This window comes from Triturus cristatus, chromosome 7 (genome assembly GCF_964204655.1).
Source record: "Triturus cristatus chromosome 7, aTriCri1.1, whole genome shotgun sequence".
Taxonomy (NCBI): Eukaryota; Metazoa; Chordata; class Amphibia; order Caudata; family Salamandridae; genus Triturus; species Triturus cristatus.
In genome coordinates, this window is record NC_140590.1 from 883,119,621 (window position 1) to 883,139,196 (window position 19,576).

The window sequence follows — 19,576 nt, forward strand, 5'->3', positions numbered from 1 at the left end:
TCTTAGAATAGCAAAGAATACAAAAATTCAATCATGATCATTGTTAATAACATTACTAGTGTTACTAGTAGTACTAATGTTGCTTCTATTGCTAGCCTCTATGCTAACGAGAGCATATTGTAAGTACCAATCTGCATGACCTATTAGAATGACCTCACCCTATATTTGAATAGTGTTTGTCAGGAAGCCAGGATCAGTGCATCCACAGATGTACCTCTCAGGGTACTGCTATCTTCCTTCTCAGGATGAAGGTTATGGACAGCAAGCCTACTTTCAGCAGCATTCCGTGATGACTTTGGGCAGAAGTAAAGCTCTCACCGAGTTCAGCAGCCTAATCAAACTGTTTCAAAGGTGTAGGACAGCATTTAATTAGACTGAAGCTTAAGACATGAAACACCGACCCTGACACTACGTCCCTGCTAGTCACCCAACTAAATATTGTGCTCAGCAGTCAAATATAACAGAAAGAGAGCTATCAAAAGAACTTGCCACAACTATACAAATAACTCACCACAACTGATGAGCAGGAGGCACTAGCATTCCAGAAAAAAATGTCCCACTAAAAATCTTCTGCAGCCTAATCAGGAGATGACTGGGCATGAAAAAAAAGAAGTATTGGGGGAATTGGGTGAGTATGATGGGCAGATTTTTCACCCTTCAATAGAAATAGAAAGCGTCTTAGGAAGGATGATGAAATCCTTGAGAATAGGCACATTCACCTCACAGAGTAAGTAGTGGGACAAGGAAGAGAGAGTAAAATATCATTTTAGGACTCTCTAGCAAAACAAAATATTTTATGCGAGGAAGGGATTTGTTTGAAGACCTCTCTTCTAGGGTCCTTGTTGTTGTGCTAGCTATTTGAAACAACTAGAGTTCTCTATAACCTCTTTAAACCAGGAGTTTGTGATAAAATTAGGACTATGCTTGCAAATGCATGAATTGTCAGGATGGCAAGAACTCTAGGAGAGGTTATGTACAGACGCAATGCACAGGTTAGAAAGTAAAGTTGAAAATGTGAGCACTCCATTATTTTTCAGAGGCTGCATAAGTAATAATTTCCGAGCAGCGGAAGGACAAAAGGGCATTCCATGGTGCCATCCTTTTGTGTAAAGTTTTTATAGATTTTTTTAGTGGAATGCAGTGGAGAGATATTGTGCCTTACACAAAAACCTGTTTGACCTGATCATGAGACACAATGAAGTTCAAGTACTCGAACGGTTTCTTGTGAATTTTACAAGAAGCAGGGAAATTTGACACAAACTCTCTCTTCCACTGGGAGCTTTCATTTTATAAATTGCACTATGAAAGTTGTAGTCCTGGTGCACTTAAATTGAATGTTAGCTGAAGATCATTTTGCTCTGCGGCTGTATTACTTCTTTAGGATAACCAAGGAATAGGTCCAGCTGCTGGATTTCTAAAATATAAATTGTATGTTACAAGTTGTAGGAAAAATATGCTAATGTAGGTGGTGGCCAGGTAAAATAAACAATTGCATTGACATTAAACCCATATAAAAGCAAGGAAAATTTGATATAATTTCCATGCACATTGCAGGTTTTAAATGTAGAACCCATTACTAGTTAAGGCAGGACAAGGCGTTAAAATATACTGTGAGCCATGTTAATTGTTGAAAAGGCCGCTTTAATGAGACAGGGGCAACATTTACTCTCTACAGCAACCCTGGTCTCTCAACATACAAACTATCAAATACCTGGCCTCCCTAGACTGTGTAACAACTATTCATTCACCTTCCTCCTCCCATAAGAATGCAGCAAATGCCCCTGTCGAACATAAACTCTCCAGTCTCTCTCCACTTCAAATGCAGGGCCGGACTGGGAACCAAAACCGGCCCTGGCAAAGCGCTCGCCGAGCTCTTTGCCAGGGCCGGTTTTCGGCCGATTTTGTTACAGGGCCGACTTTGCAGCTATGCTGCAAAAATGGCCCTGTGACAAAAACGTCCCCCAGGGGCCCAAAACCGGCCCCCACCCGTGCGGCGCACCGGGGGATTGCCCGGTGCCCGCTACGGCCAGTCCGCCCCTGTTCAAATGTCACCTATCCACAACTGTTTGGTGCCTCCCAAACACTGTCCTTCCTATTCCTTTTTGAATCTTCTAGCTCTATCTTAATCTGACAATCTCTTCCTTGAAATAACTTCAAAACTGTTGGAACTACCACCACCAGAAAAATCTATTGAGCATTTTCTGCCCCCAAACGAGCTGGTTCCCTCAACAAGTCGAACAAGACTGTTCTCAACCGAAGGAGATACAAATCTATCCCTAGCACAGATGAGTGTAATGAGTGTACACCATCGTCCCTTAAGAAAAGCCTCTCATCACACCTAATCTCACCATGCTCAATGACAAAAATCCCCTCTTCTCTGCAGAACTTTGCACAGTAACTGTTACACTTTTTGCTAGCCTTGTCTACTGCCTGGGCCTCCAAGTGCCTCTCTACTTTTGCTTCAGCAAAAATGCTGTTCACTATAACGTAGACCCCAACCACATCCTTTTTATCTAATTTGAATCCTCTTTTACACTTCGAATTGGAGCCAGCCCCTTCATGTTCACCAAGGCATTCTCACCCAAGTGTAGCGCCATCACAACCAAGCAATGACAATTCTGGATCAAACATTCTACTTAAGGCAACAATTCCACCCATTGCATGCTACCGTTGCAAAACTATTTTGCTTGTATTTTTTTTTAAACTTCCTTTTTCTATTAAACAGTTGCGATAGTACAGTGGACGGCTGCGAGGCCACATAGTAATCAGCACCAATTACAAAAAGGGCACATACCCATGCATCAATGAACCTCTGCATTACATATCATTCGGGAGGAAGAAGATCAATGTCCAAATCTGTCCTGCGCAATTCGACTAAGGGAGATACACATAGTTCACCACGTGATACATTCCATTTGGCCCATTTATGATCCCATTTCGTGGGGCAGCCCCTGTGCTTGAAAACATCCTTCTCTGCGATCACTGCATTGTCCATGTCATTAGCCCATTTTTGGTATTTAGGCAGATCCCCGGTCCCCCACATCTGAGCAATATTACTCTTAGCTAGAACAAACCCTAATGATGCCCATGCGCGCTCAGTATGAGTCAATTCAGTAGCCTCCTTCACTTGTATTTTTAAGTAGTCAAAGCCCAATTGTTTGCTGAACTTCTGTGAATCCGCCTGCCTGTCAGCCCATCTCACAAAGGGGTGCCCACAAATCCATGTCTCGATGTGTTCTCGTCCAGCAACGCAACATATAGCAAACAAATCAAATGTTAACATGTCCCTACCAAGTCACACCCCACCTCATATATCACTTGTAGCACTTTGACTTCCACCTACCCACTTTTAGAATGCCATATCCCTGCCAGCCTCTGGTGCCATCCCTATTCTGAAAGAGTATGGTCCAAATTCACCTGTTGGAAGGCCTAGTACCAGCAGCACATTCCTTAATAATCCAAGCACTTACACAGGCAATACTCTACCCCCATTACACAATGAAAAACCTCACCCTCTAAATGTCTCCTCTCCGTGAAATTCAGCCACCACCTTACCTGACATGCCCTTTTATCAGGGTAACCCCTCAGTTTGACACATCTCCCACATCCTTTTTGTCTGTCATGGATCGAGGTAACCACACCTGACTTCCGCCGGCAACACATTCACATTGACTCCTTGTTTATCCAATCTCTTCCTGCACCCAATACAACACACTCATGCTGAACACCCCCCCAAAAAAAAAACACACCATCACCACAGAAAACAACTGAGATTCTGCTGACTCCTGGCAAATCCTCAGAAGCAATTTCACAAGTCTTTTCAATAACGGCAAAGCCACTGGCCTCCTAATTCTTTCCTGTAGCCCATATTACCTGGCCAAGCCTTCCAACATTCGCTTCCCCAACTCACCTGTCGACAGCTCATATCTTCAGTACAATTTACCAAAAAGGCCACCCCAGACAGCTTACCCGCAATTGTCACTACTGACAAACCTCGCTCAGTCTGAATCATGATAAACTTCACCACATGCTTCTGGCACAATTTTTCTCAGTCCTTCACTGATCTCCATTTAGCACCAGATGCTACAAATTCTAGCCAAGCCTGACTGTATGGTTGCCATGTGGACACCACTAACAAACCTCTGACCAATTGTATCACATGCTTTCTCCAATGGCCCATAGATACTCCGACATCGGAATTCCATTCTCATCCACTGAAAGTGATAGCCTAAAGAATCTCTGCAATGCTGTGATCATCACCAGCATTGTGTCTTTCCCTGAAGATTACATTCAACCATAAACATTCCAGGACAAAAACTCTCAGTAACTTGAGAACAAGAAGGTCCCTTGCTGACTGTCTATTCACTATGTCAACCACGGACTCATTGTCCACATGAGCATATTCTTATAAAAAACATTTGTGATCCCACAGACACACCGCCACCAGCAATGGAAAGAACTCCAAGAATGCAATACTCTTGCCACCGCCTTTTGATTTGTCTGGCCACTCCTCTGCACACTAATGCCCTTGCTAAAACACACCAATACCTGCTCAGCTGGTAGCATCCGAAAAAAGTTCCAGAGACCATTTCACTTCTTCCCCCGTGCCTTTCAAAGGATAAACCATTAAAGTCAAGCAAAAATGTGTGCCAGATCCACAGACCAGCCTTCACACCTACCTTTAATCTAATTCTGCGGTGCAGAAGGGAAACCTCAACTGAGCCATTCCCAACAGTCTACGAAAAGTATACCCTGCCTTGACTTCCCTGCAAGCAAAATTGTGGGTTTCCAACAAGACCCGAATCTCTTTCACCTGCGCTTTGTCCTTCACCACCATCTTATGCAACAAATTCAATAATTTTTCTTTTTTGTACATGGGCAGCTTCACCTCCATTTTGACTGAATCCAGCTCCACCACCTAAAAAGTCATCACTTTCTCTGGCCAACAAGCCTTTTCTGGTGCCACCTGGACCCCCAAATCCTTTAACAACTCCTGAAATCTCTGTAACAAATCCTCACACACTGAGGAATGTGGCATACCCACAATGAAAAAATCATCTAAGTAGTGTGTCATCGTCTAGGAGCCCGTAACCCTGTTAAACAACTGTTGTAACATAGGTTTCAAACAAAGAACAAGAAACTGAACAGCCAATTGGCAATGCCATGTCAACAAATATGTGGCCAGCTAACTGAATCCCCAGGAGCTCAAAGCCATCTTGATGAATCAGCAGCAATCGAAATGCGAACTTAATATCAAATGTTGCCATTAATGCTACAGGCACTTCTATATTGACCAGTGCAATTGTTGAATCCACTGACACATAATGCACCCTATTGCAATCCTCTGGGATGAAGACATTAACTAAATGACCTTCAGGCCAAGGCAAATGCTGAATCATCTGGAATACCCCTGGTTCTTTTTTGGGGCCAACTCTGATAGGGGATATAATCAAATGTGGCAGGGGACAATTTAAAAAAGGGCCATGCATCCATCCTTCATGCACTTCTTTCATCAATTTGTTCAACACCAGCTCCTCTTGCCCCTGGATAGAGCACAAATTCTCATGCCTGCAACTCTCTTGGGACTTCGTAGCCCAACTCAAAACCATTGTCAAACCCACCCAACAAGAATTCCACATTACCCAGCCTTTCTCTTTGGGCCAACCAGAATCTCAACTGCTCACTCTTAACTGGTGTACACGCCTTTTACCATGTGGTTACTGCCTCCCTTCCACTGCATTGGGAGCATTCATGCATAAAGCGACGGTACTCTCTGTTGCATTGACCTTTGTTATACGCCCATCAAGTCCTTGTGTTACTCACCTGCCTTCATCCTCCTAATCCCACCCCTCCTAGGGAGGAACGATCTCGAAAGGACTTGTATATCACTGGACACCCACTCTCTGTACATGTTGTGGGCACTGGCCATGATAGTGTCATTGTTTGCTTACCAGTTTGTTGTCCAACTGATCCCATACACCATCAGCATCATCTGCTACTCTAGCTCTAAATTTCTCATCATACCTCACCCATGCTCAACATTCGAAAGTGATCTGGTCCATCCTCACTACATCTAAAGATCTTACAATGCTACGAATAATTCAGGAAATCTTTCACAGTATACACAAACGTAGATCAGGAATGCAGGCATCTAGTTTTCAATATTATCCGGCACCTCAAGACGCCGAGATAACTCATACTCTTCTCCTTTGGACCCTTCCTTGGCCCTCACCTCTATGTAATAACTTGAACATCTCTTTATACTCCTCTTTTCAAATTCACTCCTTGGCGGCTGTCGCGGGATGAACTCCAAGAGGTTTGGTAATCCCGATATATGTGAGTTTTTTTTAATTTTAACACCCTTCCTCTTTTACCAGATCAATGGTATCCCACCGCCTTACTTAGTGTCTTCCTCTTTTTGGCTCAATTCTCATCTCCAGTCCCTTGATTCTGCACATACTTAACCGTCACTAGGCACACTCCTGACCCATCCCCTCCTCCTCCTCCTTTTCCCACCTCCACTTATTAAGAAGGCTTTGTGATGTGAACCCCGATTCCTTACCTAGCTTTAACATTGTGGCCCGTACTGCCACCTGTCTACCCAATGCCACACTCTTATCCGTCTGTACCACCACTTCCTTCTTTTTCTCCTCCATCTTCCTGGTATGCAAAACCCCAACTCTGTCCTCACCAACCACTCGGTGCCCATTATGCACATCATTGGGCACTGACCACCACTCAGCCTCTTTCTTCTCTGTGTCCCTCAGTTCAACTTCTTCGAGATCCTCCTCGTCATAGTCCAACATCTCCTTTTCCATTCCACAAACAACCTCTAAATGTTCTCTTGTGTCAAGCAACTCTCTATCCCTCACACCACCATCATCAAACAAAGCCTTGTAGAGTTGATCATACACTCCTATATGTCGGGGAGAGGCTGCAGAAAGCCTTCCCCACAAGAATCATGCTGGTCCCTGGCTCTCCTAGGACAGGTCACACAAACGTGGTTCCTGCCTATGGAGCAGGTAGTTGAGCAGTAAAAAGTTCTACCTGCTGTGTCCGCACCACTGAACTGCTATTGCAATTACTTCATGCCTGTCCTAGCTGGTTAGCTACCCTGACTGCCCTGGCTGCATTTTCTATTGCTGCCACGTCTTCCTCAGGAACCCACTTCCACTTCCCCGCTGTCGTTACGCTAAGAGGCCTTTCGCTAATTTGCCTACCAAATGTGTGGGGCACACTGCACCCCCTCTTTCTGGCCAAAAACAAGGCCCAACAACATTGTTGACCCCCCAACCCTGCGCCATTGCACTTCTACCCATTCCTCTCTGCCACATGTTGTGTGCTGGAAATTCCTAGCCGCTGCTTATGAGGCTTGTGTCAAACTGTGTACTACTTGGCCCTGCCTGCCTTGTTGCCCCCAATCATGCTCTTGCTCGTGGCCTTCTTAGCCCGAGGAGCCGCCGTTGTTTTAGGACTTGGGTTCGAAATGCTCTGCTCCCCCTCACCAGGCCCAAACTTTTGTACTTTTGCTTTAGAAGGTGAGCAGGTGAGCATTGCCTCCACTTTGCCTCCTGCCCCTTTTCTTGCCCTCTGCGATCTCCTAGGGACCCATGCCTGGTCCAGCACCCTTGGCAACAGGAGGTTATACCTCCCCTCTGCTTCAAGTGTAAGAAATGCGCACTCACTCTCGCCATAGAACTGACCTACCTTCACCCTCTACAAGACCCTTTGACTGACATGCCAAATAACAGACTCGCTCTAGAGGTCACTGTCCACTCTTTTTATCCCTTCCAGCCCCTACCCCTCTTAGGTTTTCAACAGTCCTGTCTCCCTGGGCCCAACCACACTACCGGACCCAAAAACCCAAGGGCGTATGGCTAAAAAGCCCACCCCACCAAACTCCCAGTATGTACAATCCCAAGACATTATTAGATTCAATAATACCACAAGTGTTGTTTATTTACCAATCAGGTAGTTTGTAACCCTGGGCGGGTAACTCAGCTCCACCAGCCGAGTTTGTAGATTTTTGCCTACTCCGCACTGCATTGCGAACACAGAGTTGAGGCAAACCTCCCCTCAGTGGCGGAGCGGAGTTAACCAGCTCCCCCACCTTCCCAAATTAATTAAAAATGAAAAAAGTAGGTGCTTACATGCGTAGCTGCCTCCTCCTCTGACCGGCCCTATCCTTCCTGTTCCTCGCCGTCCCTTTCTATGAAAAAACCCTACGTTGTACGTCTTGCACATGCACAAGATGTACAATGTAGGAGCCAGGTGAAACCCAACACAGACACTGCAATACCCAACTAGGAGCTATGTGGTCCAGCTACTAAATGAGGAGACCATCTGTAAAGCCCCATATACTCCTGAAGACATTTCTAAACTTGGCATGTTGTGTTTTTGTAAAAGATTGCCTGTTTGAACAATCAAAAAGTCGATTGGTGTCTGCTTCCATGCTCAATTCCTATTACCTATTTATCTATGATTACACATGTATTTTGTACACCAACCCCCAAGGTGGAGGACACGTGCACATCAGGTGCAAGTGAGCGCCAATTTAACTTGGATGCTTAAAACCTCGCTCATTTGATGATTGTAACACCTTACAAACACTCTTAAACTCAGGCACCCATCTGTTTTAAAATAAGTTGAGAATGCCTCTATCTGATAGACACATCTAGCCGCAGATTCCTTAGCTTTTGAATTCTCTCCAAGTGCCAGTCTGGATCTGGAACTTTTTTCAGCAGTCCCACTGCGCTCCGAGGGATGGCGTCGTACAACTCTGTAATGACGTAAATTCCAGTTGTGACATCAGCTGAGTCATATAAGTCCCCTCCGGCATGCAACGTCAGTTTCTTCTTTTCCGTGCTGCAACGCGGATTCAGAGAAGTGGTTCCTCAGGCCGGCTTCTGGCCTACTTTAACTGTTTTGTCGGTTGGGACAGTGGACCCTCATTCTGTTGGCATGTGGTGTTTGGAAAAACACCACAACTCCGAAGATTGCAGCTCCTGTCGGACGTTGAAGCTGCAGGTGCTCAAGGAGAGCCAAATAAAACTCCTGGTGGCATGGCTGACATGGTCTTCAGAGACTTCTCATAAACTATCTCCTTCCTGTGCGAAGGTCCATTTGCAGGACCGTTCTAGGAGCTGTTCCCTGGGGCACTACTCCTCATCAACATCCCGAGGTAAGCAGAGTCAGTTCAAGTTGTGTTATCCCTCAACTTCACCGTGTAGAGAGTCTGTCTCTCATGGCTCCTGCTGGTCGCCGGTTGAGGAGGCCATACACGACTCCGCCCGAGCCTCCCCATCTTTCCAGGATCTGGAGCATCAATGACCCAGATGAGAGAGTATTATAAGTCTCGTCAGGCCCCATGGAGGTGAGAGGAGCCACACTGGTGCACAGCCCTTTAGGGTTTCCACATTCAGCATCTATCCTAGATCAGCCAACTACGGCAACAGTGTCAATGGCACTGATCTAAGCCATTCTTCCTCCTCCTCCTCTCGATGTTGAGGTGTCGCCTTCTCTGTATCGGTCGATGGAGTCAATGGAGCCATCTGTGGTGATTGTTATGCTTCCGATTCACTCTCATGTTGGTAATTCTGAGGGTCATCTTTTAGAAGACGATGTGGAGGAGTCAGGGCTTTTGCATCCTTTATCTGAGGCTGTTTCACATTTTTTGGAGAAGAATTGTTTGCCTGCACTTCAGGAAGCTTGTGGGTTAGAGTCTTCCCCAGCTTCAGGACTTCCTTCCCCTCCTAGCCTAGTTACTGAGGCGAGCTTCTCTTTTGTGGACATGTTAAGGAGAGTGGCTGTAGTTTTGGAGTTAACTCTTCCTCTGTGGAAAAGTCTACTGATCCCCCTGATCTACATTCTCTGTCATGGTCAGACTAGAGTGGAGCCTGTTCTCCCACATAGTGAGGCCCTGTATGACATTTTGTTGGGCACTTGGGCTAAACCTGATATGGGGACCCTCTGCCCTGTTTAAACCTCACAGGCATCAACCAGCTCCTGGATCCGACTAGTCTCCTCAGACATCCTACTTCTCATACTTTTGTGGTATAGGCTGCTTTAATCTCACAGAATATGGATTTTCTCCCTAATGTTCCATCAGACAGAGACTCTAGGAGACAAGATATGCGTGGCAAGCATATTTTCCATTTCTACTAGTTCCACTTTGAGGTCCATTAACACGTCTTGCGTTCTTGGGTGTTTGTCCCACGCATTGTGGGATTCATTACGATCTATGTTACCATCCCTTCCAGATGACCTCTGATCAAATCTTATTCGGAATGGCAAGCAGGCAGCTAAACTGATCATTAGATGTGCATGGATGCCACTGATTCATTGGGTTGGGCCATGGCATCCTCTGTGGTGCTACTTCATCGTGCCTGGTTGCGTTCCTCAGACTTTTCAGAGGCTGTCCAAGCAGCTTTGGTTGATATGCCATTTGATGGCTCCTATCTTTGGCATTTCTGCGACAGTCAAGGAAAAACTCTTCTAAGAGCCACCCCATGTCCCAAACAGTTGTTAATTCTATCAGTAAATCCTCATTTTAAATACATTTGTGCACTCCGCAGAAAATTGGCAGATTCGCAAACCAAAAGCACATATTCAATGCAAAAGAGCACATTTAATGTTTCTAGTAAATGTTTCTGACTGCATATTACAGTGGGGTTAACAGAGTCTACATGGTATCAGTTTAGGTGGTATATAAATGGCTGTGACAATGTATGTATAGGTGTGTAAATGGGTGGTACAATATCTCTATCAGTATATGAATGGGTGTATCAAAGTCTGTATGGGGTTTTCAATGGATGTAACAGTGTCTGTATGAGTTTGGATGTAACAGTGTGACCGAAACTGTTTACATACATAAAGGAGTGTCACAGTGTATGGCGTTGTCAATGCATGTCATAGTGTCTGTATGGGTTTGTAAATGAGTGTGACACTGTCTCTATGGATATTTCTATGGGTGTGATAGTGCCTCTATGGGTTTGTAAATGTGTGTAGCACTGTCTTTATGGGTATTTCTATGAGTGTGATAGTGCTTCTATGGATTTGTAAATGGGCGTGACAGAGTCACTATGGGTACATGATTGAATGTGACAGTGTCTCTTTAGATAGATGAATGGGCGTAACAGTGTCTTTATTTGTTTGTGAAAGGGTGTAACAGAGTCTCTATCACAATGTGACTGGATTTGACAGTATATGAGTTTGTGAATGGGTGTTACAGTGTCAGCATGATTTGTAAATCGATGTGACAGTGGGCCCGATTCACAGAACTAACTTAAGACAAAATCCTAAACTTACTACCATTTTGGTATTCACAGAAGGCACTTACTCATTTTGGTATTCACAGAAGGCTCTTACTCATTTCGGTATTCACAGAAGTTAGGAGTTCTAACTTTAGGACTCCTAAATGCCTTCTGTGAATACCGAAAGTCTTAAAATTAGGATTTTTCTCAGTTTAGTAGTAGTAAACTTAGGACTCCTAACTTTAGGACTCCTAAACTGAGAAAAATCCCAATTTTAAGACTTTCGGTATTCACAGAAGGCATTTAGGAGTCCTAAAGTTAGGACTCCTAACTTCTGTGAATTCCGAAGTGAGTAAGCGTCTTCTGTGAATACCAAAATGAGTAAGTGCCTTCTGTGAATACGAAAATGGTAGTAAGTTTAGGATTTTGTCTTAAGTTAGTTCTGTGAATTGGGCCCAGTGTCTTTATAGGTTTGTAAAGGGATATAACAGTGTCTGTATAGGTTTGTAATTGGGTGTGCCAATGTTTCTGTCAGTATGTGAATAGATGTGAGAGTGCCTGTTTTGATATGTAATTGGGTGCCACAGTGTCTGTATATGTTTCTAAATGGGTGAGACAGTGTCTTTATTGATATCTGAAAGGCTGTGACAGTGCTTCTGTGGGTTTGTGAATGGGTGTGACAGAGAGTCCATGGGTATGAGAATGAGTGACAGTGTCTGTTTAGGTACGTACTAAGTGTGATAGTATCTCTATAGGTTTGTGAATGGGTGTGACAATGTGTGTTTAGGTGCATGAATGGGTGTGACAGTGTATCTATGGGTTTGTGAATGGGCATGACAATGTATTTATGGATTTCCGAATAGGTGTAACAGTGACTGTAAAGGTTTGTGGATGGGTGGGACAGTGTCTCTATTAGTAAGTGAAGGGGTGTGACATTGTCTGTTTAGATTTCTCAACAGGTATAACAGTGACTGTATAGGTTTGTGAATGGGTGTGACAGTGTTGGCATAGGTATAAGATTGGGTGTGAACGTTTCTGTATAGGTCTGTCACTGGATATGACAATATCTGTATGTGTATCTGAATGGTATGAGAGTAAGCCTGAACATAAAAATGTATATATGTATAGTTTTTACTCCACACTCGCAGTAGAACCGCAGATCCCTTGCAAAGTTACATGGGGGCTGCAATTCATAAGCAGGGCAAAAAAACAATTTTTCCAGATTCTGATCCCAGTACACATCCTCATTCCTCTTTTGTAATATGTACAAGGGGACAGGAAACCTCTCATCTGACCACTTCATTGAGTTTTCCAAGAAATGTTCAGCTCTAAGGACCATATCTCCGACAAATAAAATGTCAGCCGCAACTTTTCTGTGAAGGTGCGACCAGCCAATCAGAAGGTCAGCAGTTTAATGGTAGTGACATTGTGGAAATAGTGAAAAAGCTAAAAAGAGGAAAGGCCACAGGGCCTGAAGGTATTCCCAGTGAGATATTTAATTCTATACTGATACAAGGCATGCCAATTCCAGTGTCATGGAATGCAGTGATAATTTCCCTAATCCCGACGCCTGGTAAGAGTCTCTTACATTGTCAATCTTACAGTTTGATCTTGTTATTTAAAAGTGACTATAAGATTTTTACCAGTATCCTTGCAGCTTGTTTAAATGACGTGATGAGGCAAATGATGCATCAGGAGCAAAAGGGCTTCCTACCTGGGAGATGTATGAGAGAACCTAACCATACCCTGATAGGATCAATAGACCTAGCCACAATACAAGAGTCCCCTCTCTCGATTGTTGCCTTAGATGCAGATAAAGCTTTTGATCGTGTTAATTGGAGGTATCTTAGGATCACTTTAGAACACTTTGGACTAGGTACAATTGTGATAGACTGGAGCTATTGAAATAATAAGATAGATGGGTCTATCTCTAGGTTTAGAATCTAACAAGTAAATACTTGGCTTAAAAGCCAGAATTGGTCGGAAGCCGACTCTGGACAAATTGAAATTGGCCTTTAGGACTTAACGGTTAGGAAGAAAGAAGTGGTGCATTGGTACCAGTATCTGCTGATAGCAGAGGAGGACAATATGAAAGTACTATAATGTGCATGGGACGGATACTTGGTGGAAGCAAAGCTGGCTGAGTTATGGCAAGTATGTTTTTCTACACTTAATTCGGTGGTTAAACTTGCTGCACTAAAAAATAATAATTTCTTTACCCTTCATCGAATTTACTGGACCCCAAAAAAGCTTGCAAAGAGTCGAGAAAGTGGAAACACAAAATGTAAATGGTTTGGCAGTGGAGAGGCAGACGCCATGCATATGTTTGCCATGTACCCACATGCCCAAGATTGGGAGAATGTTGGTCAGCAGTGGGAAAGAATATCTCTCATTCCTTGGGAACTAATATGGAGGTAAGCACCTCTTTAATAATGTTTGGAATAATACAGCAGGATAAAGATGTATTTAACCTGCATGTAATTTGCTGCAATCTGAACTTTTACATAATTTTGCTTTCAACAAAGGGAAATATGTAAGCTTTGGCCCCGAAGTGGCAGGCATGGAAGAGATCTGTGTTTTTTTTTTAAAGAACTGGACGGAAGAAGTAATAATGAGAATAGAAAAGTATGGCTTTGGGATTTGTTAAAGATATGATAAGATATTTCCATCCAATGATTACACCCTCTCAATTCAGTAAGGCTGGGGCAAAATTAACCTTCCTGACAAATTTGGTGAAATTCCGTCCAGTGGTTCGGGCTGTAGGCATGTTCAAATGTCCTATGGGAATTAACATGAGGAAAATGCGTTTTGGGACCCCCCTTTTTCCTTGCCCCTGCCTCACAGATCACCCTGAAACTTTCAAGACTCTAGCTGAAGTATCGTGCAATTTTTTGGGGAACATTTCATGGAGGTTCATCAAGCTGTGCCAAAGATATAGGCACCTGAAAATGACCTCTTCCTATGGAAACTAGGTCCTAACTATAACTACTTATTGGCTACTGGCTACTAATGATAGCCAGTAGGTAGTTATAGTTAAGACCGAAGTTTCAATAGGAAAAGCATTTTTCATTTTGCCAATAACATTGGCGTTGCTTGATGAATGTTCATGACTTTTTCACAAAACTTCCCTTTTTTGGTTCAGCTGCTGTGTTGAAAGTTTCGGGGTGATTTGTCAAGCGGGGCTAATAAAAAGAGGGGGTTCCAAAACACATTTTCCCCATGGGATTTTTAACTTTGTGAACATGACTACAGCCCGAACCGCTGAACAGAGTTACATCAAATTTAGCAGGAAGCTAGATGGTGGTTCAGAAACAGTGTTTCCTTTTTAATTTGGAGTAAATCCATTCAATAGTTTCAGAGATATTCAGGTTTAAAAATATTGATACCTGGAAGCCCAAAATCCAACTGAAATCCTGCTGAAATTTGATTGGCTGCCAACACTCCAACCAGGAAGTGTTGGCAGCCATCTTGGGACAAATATTCATGATAGCACCCTATTGAAATGTATTGTAGTGAATGGCAAGTTTTGAGGGTCACAAAAAGGAGAATGTATAAAGGGTGATAACAGATTTTAGTTACAATATAAATCATTTGCTGTTCTGTTGGTACCATACACATTTTAGGAATTGTGGTGTGTTCCACAGTGATTTTACCCTGGGGAAAACCCTTCTGCTGGGATTTCAAGAATCATGTTTGAGGGAAAGCTGTTTTGTCATGATTTCACCATTGAGATTATGGAGGGTGCTCCAGAAGCTAAAATGAGAGCATATTTTCATTAGATTCACACTATCTTTCTCAGCCATATGAAAAGTAAGTCTCACAGTTGATTCACTTGTGTTCGACCACAGCCTCCCAGGGTGTCTTAAAGAACAACTAGAGCTCTAACGGTGTTACTTATGACAAAAGTATGGCGCACCTGAAGCCATGTTGATTGAATCAAACTCTTAAAACATCTCATTAAGAAATGAACAAAATGAAGGGGAACAGTTTGTCATAGAAATTATAGTTAGTGATGTTGAAAGAAAAATTAGGACAACTTTTAAGTGAGTTCTAAAATATCTTCCTCTTCTTTTTCCTTAAAACATTCTGACATGGAGACTGACACATGCATTTACAACACATGCACACATTCAGACTGAAACATGCACTTTCAACACCAGCACCAGACTGCCAGTTAACTCCCTGGTGAGCAGCAGTTTTATTACAGTGTTCTAATGATCAACAAGAGTGCTAACATTCAGAATTTATGCCAAAGGTGTGGCGCATATGAACGGCATATTGATGGAATCAAAGTAAATGATGAAATTAGGGAGCTTCATACCGAATAAGTCTCCTAAGATGGCCACCGGAGAAAAAAGAGCCAAATATAGCACAAATATCATCCAAATGTACCCCAAGTGTAGTCCAATAACAGAAGTGTGCAGACACTTAATTATTTTGTATTGTTTTGCAGTTTTATATAGTATATATTTGACTCAAAGGTATAGGAGTGCTTTATATGAGCATCAGTTACATTACTGAAGGACACATTCATTTTGGTTTTAGGCATGGGGAGATTAAGTGATTTGCCCTAAATCACAGGATGTCAAGCTGACGCTGAAACTCGAACTTGGTTTCCCAGTTGCAAAGTCTGCAGCTCCGTCTGTAATGCCACATCCTCTCCCTCAAGTGTAACATACAATCAAGTGATTAACTGGATAAACAAACCATACAGATAGCAAGTTATTTAAAAGTACTTTGCTGCTATTTGAGAACTCAGAAAATATGTCCTCATTTTAGTTGCATGGAGCCCTGACCATAAGTTCTATGTGAACAAGACCCTCTCATGGAGGAGGATGCAGAGACAACAAGTTGACCACACTGTGCAAGTGGGAGGGGCAGTGGTAGCACAATAGACCATGAAGGGCAGGGAAAAGGGGGTAGGAAAAACCAACCAACCATGCAGTACATGCAAGAGAGGCTGTGGCAATATTAAAGACCATTGAGGGAAGAAGGAAGAAGCAATAGCAGTACAAGCATACTTGCCAACAGCCCTGATTCAGGCAGGAGACTTTTGATGTTTTTAAGCAGAAATTGTCCTTATTTTATTTGTCTTCTAACTAAAATCTCCTCTTTCTCAATGTAAGTCAATAGCGAAACTCAATTCCCCAGGTTTTTTGTTTTCAAATTCTCCCTCTCACTAAGTTCAAAATGTTGTCAAGTTTCATACATAGGATCACTGAGGACAGGGGCAATGGAGTAGGGACACAGACTTGGATAAGAGAGAACAGGAGGGAGATGGACAGGTGCACCAAACTGACCTTGCAAGACAGGCATCAGGGGTTTCAGCAGCACAATACACATAGGACGAGCGGGACGACAGTGCAGCAAACGGACCATGGAAAGCATTGGCAGTGAACAGGACCATGTACATGGCCAACAAAAAGCAGAGGGTAAAGAGGCAAGGGCAGCAAGCTGACCATAGCAGACAGATAGGAGGGACAGTTGCAGCATAACAGACCATGAAGGGAAGGAGGGAGGGGGCAGGGGAATGCCAGTGGATCAAACAAAGCAGGAGTGAATGGATAGGGACCTGCACATGGAAAATGGAGGACAAGGGGTCAGGGCAGGAGCAGCAAGTTGACCATGGAGGGCACATGGGATAGGCACTGGTAGCAAAACACACCATTGAGGGGAACAGTGAGACTATAATGGCATACACAAAGACAACAGATGGAAGGTAGGAGGGGGTCCGAAGCAGCAAGCTGACCACACAGGGCAGGTGGGAGGGGCTGTGGCAGCACAGAAGCCCATGCATGGCAAGCCAGGGTTTAGTGGCAGCACAACAGCCATGGTTAGGAAGAGGGAGTTGCCCTGCACAAAAGACCACAGAGGACAGAAGGGAGGTGTGGGGGCTGGACACAGACAAAAGAGGGCAGGGGAAGTAACTTCACAACAGACCATGCAGGGCGGACAGGAGGAGCAGTTGCAGCACAACAGAGCATGGAGGGCAGAACGGAGTGGCAGCAAAATGGACCACGAAAGACAGGTGGGAGGGGATAGGGGCATGTATGTAACTAGGGCAGGGAGGGTGGAGGTGGCAGTGACAGGTGGCAGCCATCTTACCATGAGAGGCAGGTGGGAAGGTCAGTGACAGCTCAACAGAACAGTCATAGTAAATAGGAGGATGGTAAGTCCATGGAATATGCTTGGCAAAAAAGAGGGAGCAGCAGCATGCACACATATATTGGAGGTCAAGGGGAAGGAGAGTAGGGACAGCAAACTAAGCACTGAGGCTAAGCAGGTGGACAATGATACTGCATAGAATTGGGGAACAGAGGGCAGGAGGAGTGGGCAGGGACATCGAGCTGAGTGGAAGGCAGTGTCAGCGATCGGACTGAGCAGGAGGGAGGGGCAAGTGCCTGGACTCAGACAACAGAGGGTAGCTAGGAGGTGAATCTGGCAGCAAGCTAAGTGTTTATGGCAGGCAGGAAGGGCAATGGCAGCCACACAGGGCTCTAATGAGTGATGGCAAATAGGAGAGGGCACAAGCAGTATGCTTGGGTGAGGGCAGCACAATCCCAGGCCAGGCCCTGCTTTCAATCCCACCTCCACTGTGCATTGTGATGGGCATCTAACTTCACGTTAGAAAGAACCTAAGAAATTCACTGAAAAAAAAAAGGTTACAGGGACATTATAATTAATAAATAGAACTAAAAATAGCTTAAAAATTCTCTGAAATAAACAAAGGTTACAGGAACATTGTAGTTAGGCTCAGACTTCACTAGTACAAAACCAGTGAAATTCAGCAGTTATAGTTAGCTGAGCTAACTATAACTTGCGCCGCAGAAAGAACTGCTTATAACCTCACATATTATATCACTCACGACATTGTGAGCGACATCACTGTTGACATCTCAAATGACATCACTGATGACATCATCCACAAAACCACCAATGTACCCACTTACACCCCCATAGAAACTTTCATTCACTCACTCAAATTCCCACACAACCATTCATATACCATTCAAAGACTCATACCAGTACTTACTTAACCACTCACTGCATCATAGATCTGCACACAAATCCACTCACTCACCCATACAGCTACTCATATACCCACTCACTCACTAATACAGCCACTCACACTCTGAGTCAGTCTCCCATAGAGCTACTCACAAACTTATTCACTCACCCATACAGTCCCTCACATACACACAATCACTAACCCATACACCCACTGACTCATCCACTGACTCATCCATACAGGCAGTCACACACCCTCTCACCTACCCACAACGATACTCAGACACTCATACAGGTACTCAGACAACCAATAAATCACCCATACAGCCACTCATGTAGCCACATACACACTCATACAGCCATTTAGACACCAACTGACAGACCAATACAAACACAACCGGTCACTCCCTATACATTCACTGAGACACATAATCATTCACTTATGCCGTCAGTCACACACCCACTGAATCATCCATACAGGCACTCGTAGACACACTTATTCAACCTTACACGCTGGCATATATATTTAACATAAACTTTTTTAAAATGCTCACAGTCACTGGATGATGTCATCAGTGATGTCATTTGAGATGTGATCAGTGATGTTACTGACCATGTCATGAGTAACAATTTGCGAGGTCATAAGCAGTGCATTGCAGGGGTGTGAGTTATAGTTAGCTCAGGTAACTTTAATTGCTGAATTTCTAAGGTTTTGTATGAGTGAAATCTGGGACTAACTAGAATGTCCTTGGTTTTTCAGTGAATTTCTCAGTATTTTTTATTTTATTTCCAAACTATAACGTCACTTTAAACTTTGTTTTTTTTAACTGAGTTTCTATGTTTTTTAAATTTATTTTCTAACTCTAGAGTGGTGTAGAAAGGGGGCATGACATCCAAAGACCTCTCAGCAATCCTGCTGTGTGGGACTTACTGGAGGTAAAAGTTAGGGCTCCTGGCCACCAAGGACCCTCATCATCCAAGGAGACTTCATCCCCCAACCTTTAGTGAACCATGAGGTGAGTTTGCAGAGTGGTGGAGAAAGGGAGCGGGCCTCAAATGACCTCTCAGCAATCCTACCGTGTGCAACTTATTAGAGGTAGCAGGAGGGATAGCTGACCTCTAAGGACCCTCAGGAGACAAGGGGACTTCATCCCCCAACTTCTAGTGCACCAGGCAGTGCATTTGATGAGTGGTGGTTAAAGGGAGTGGGGCCTCCGATGACTTTCAGGCTTTTTAAAAAGAATTTAAATTTATTAAGGGGTCCCTGCGGCACTCCTTCCCTGGGCGGATTTTGGCAGTGGGGGACCCCATCCCCC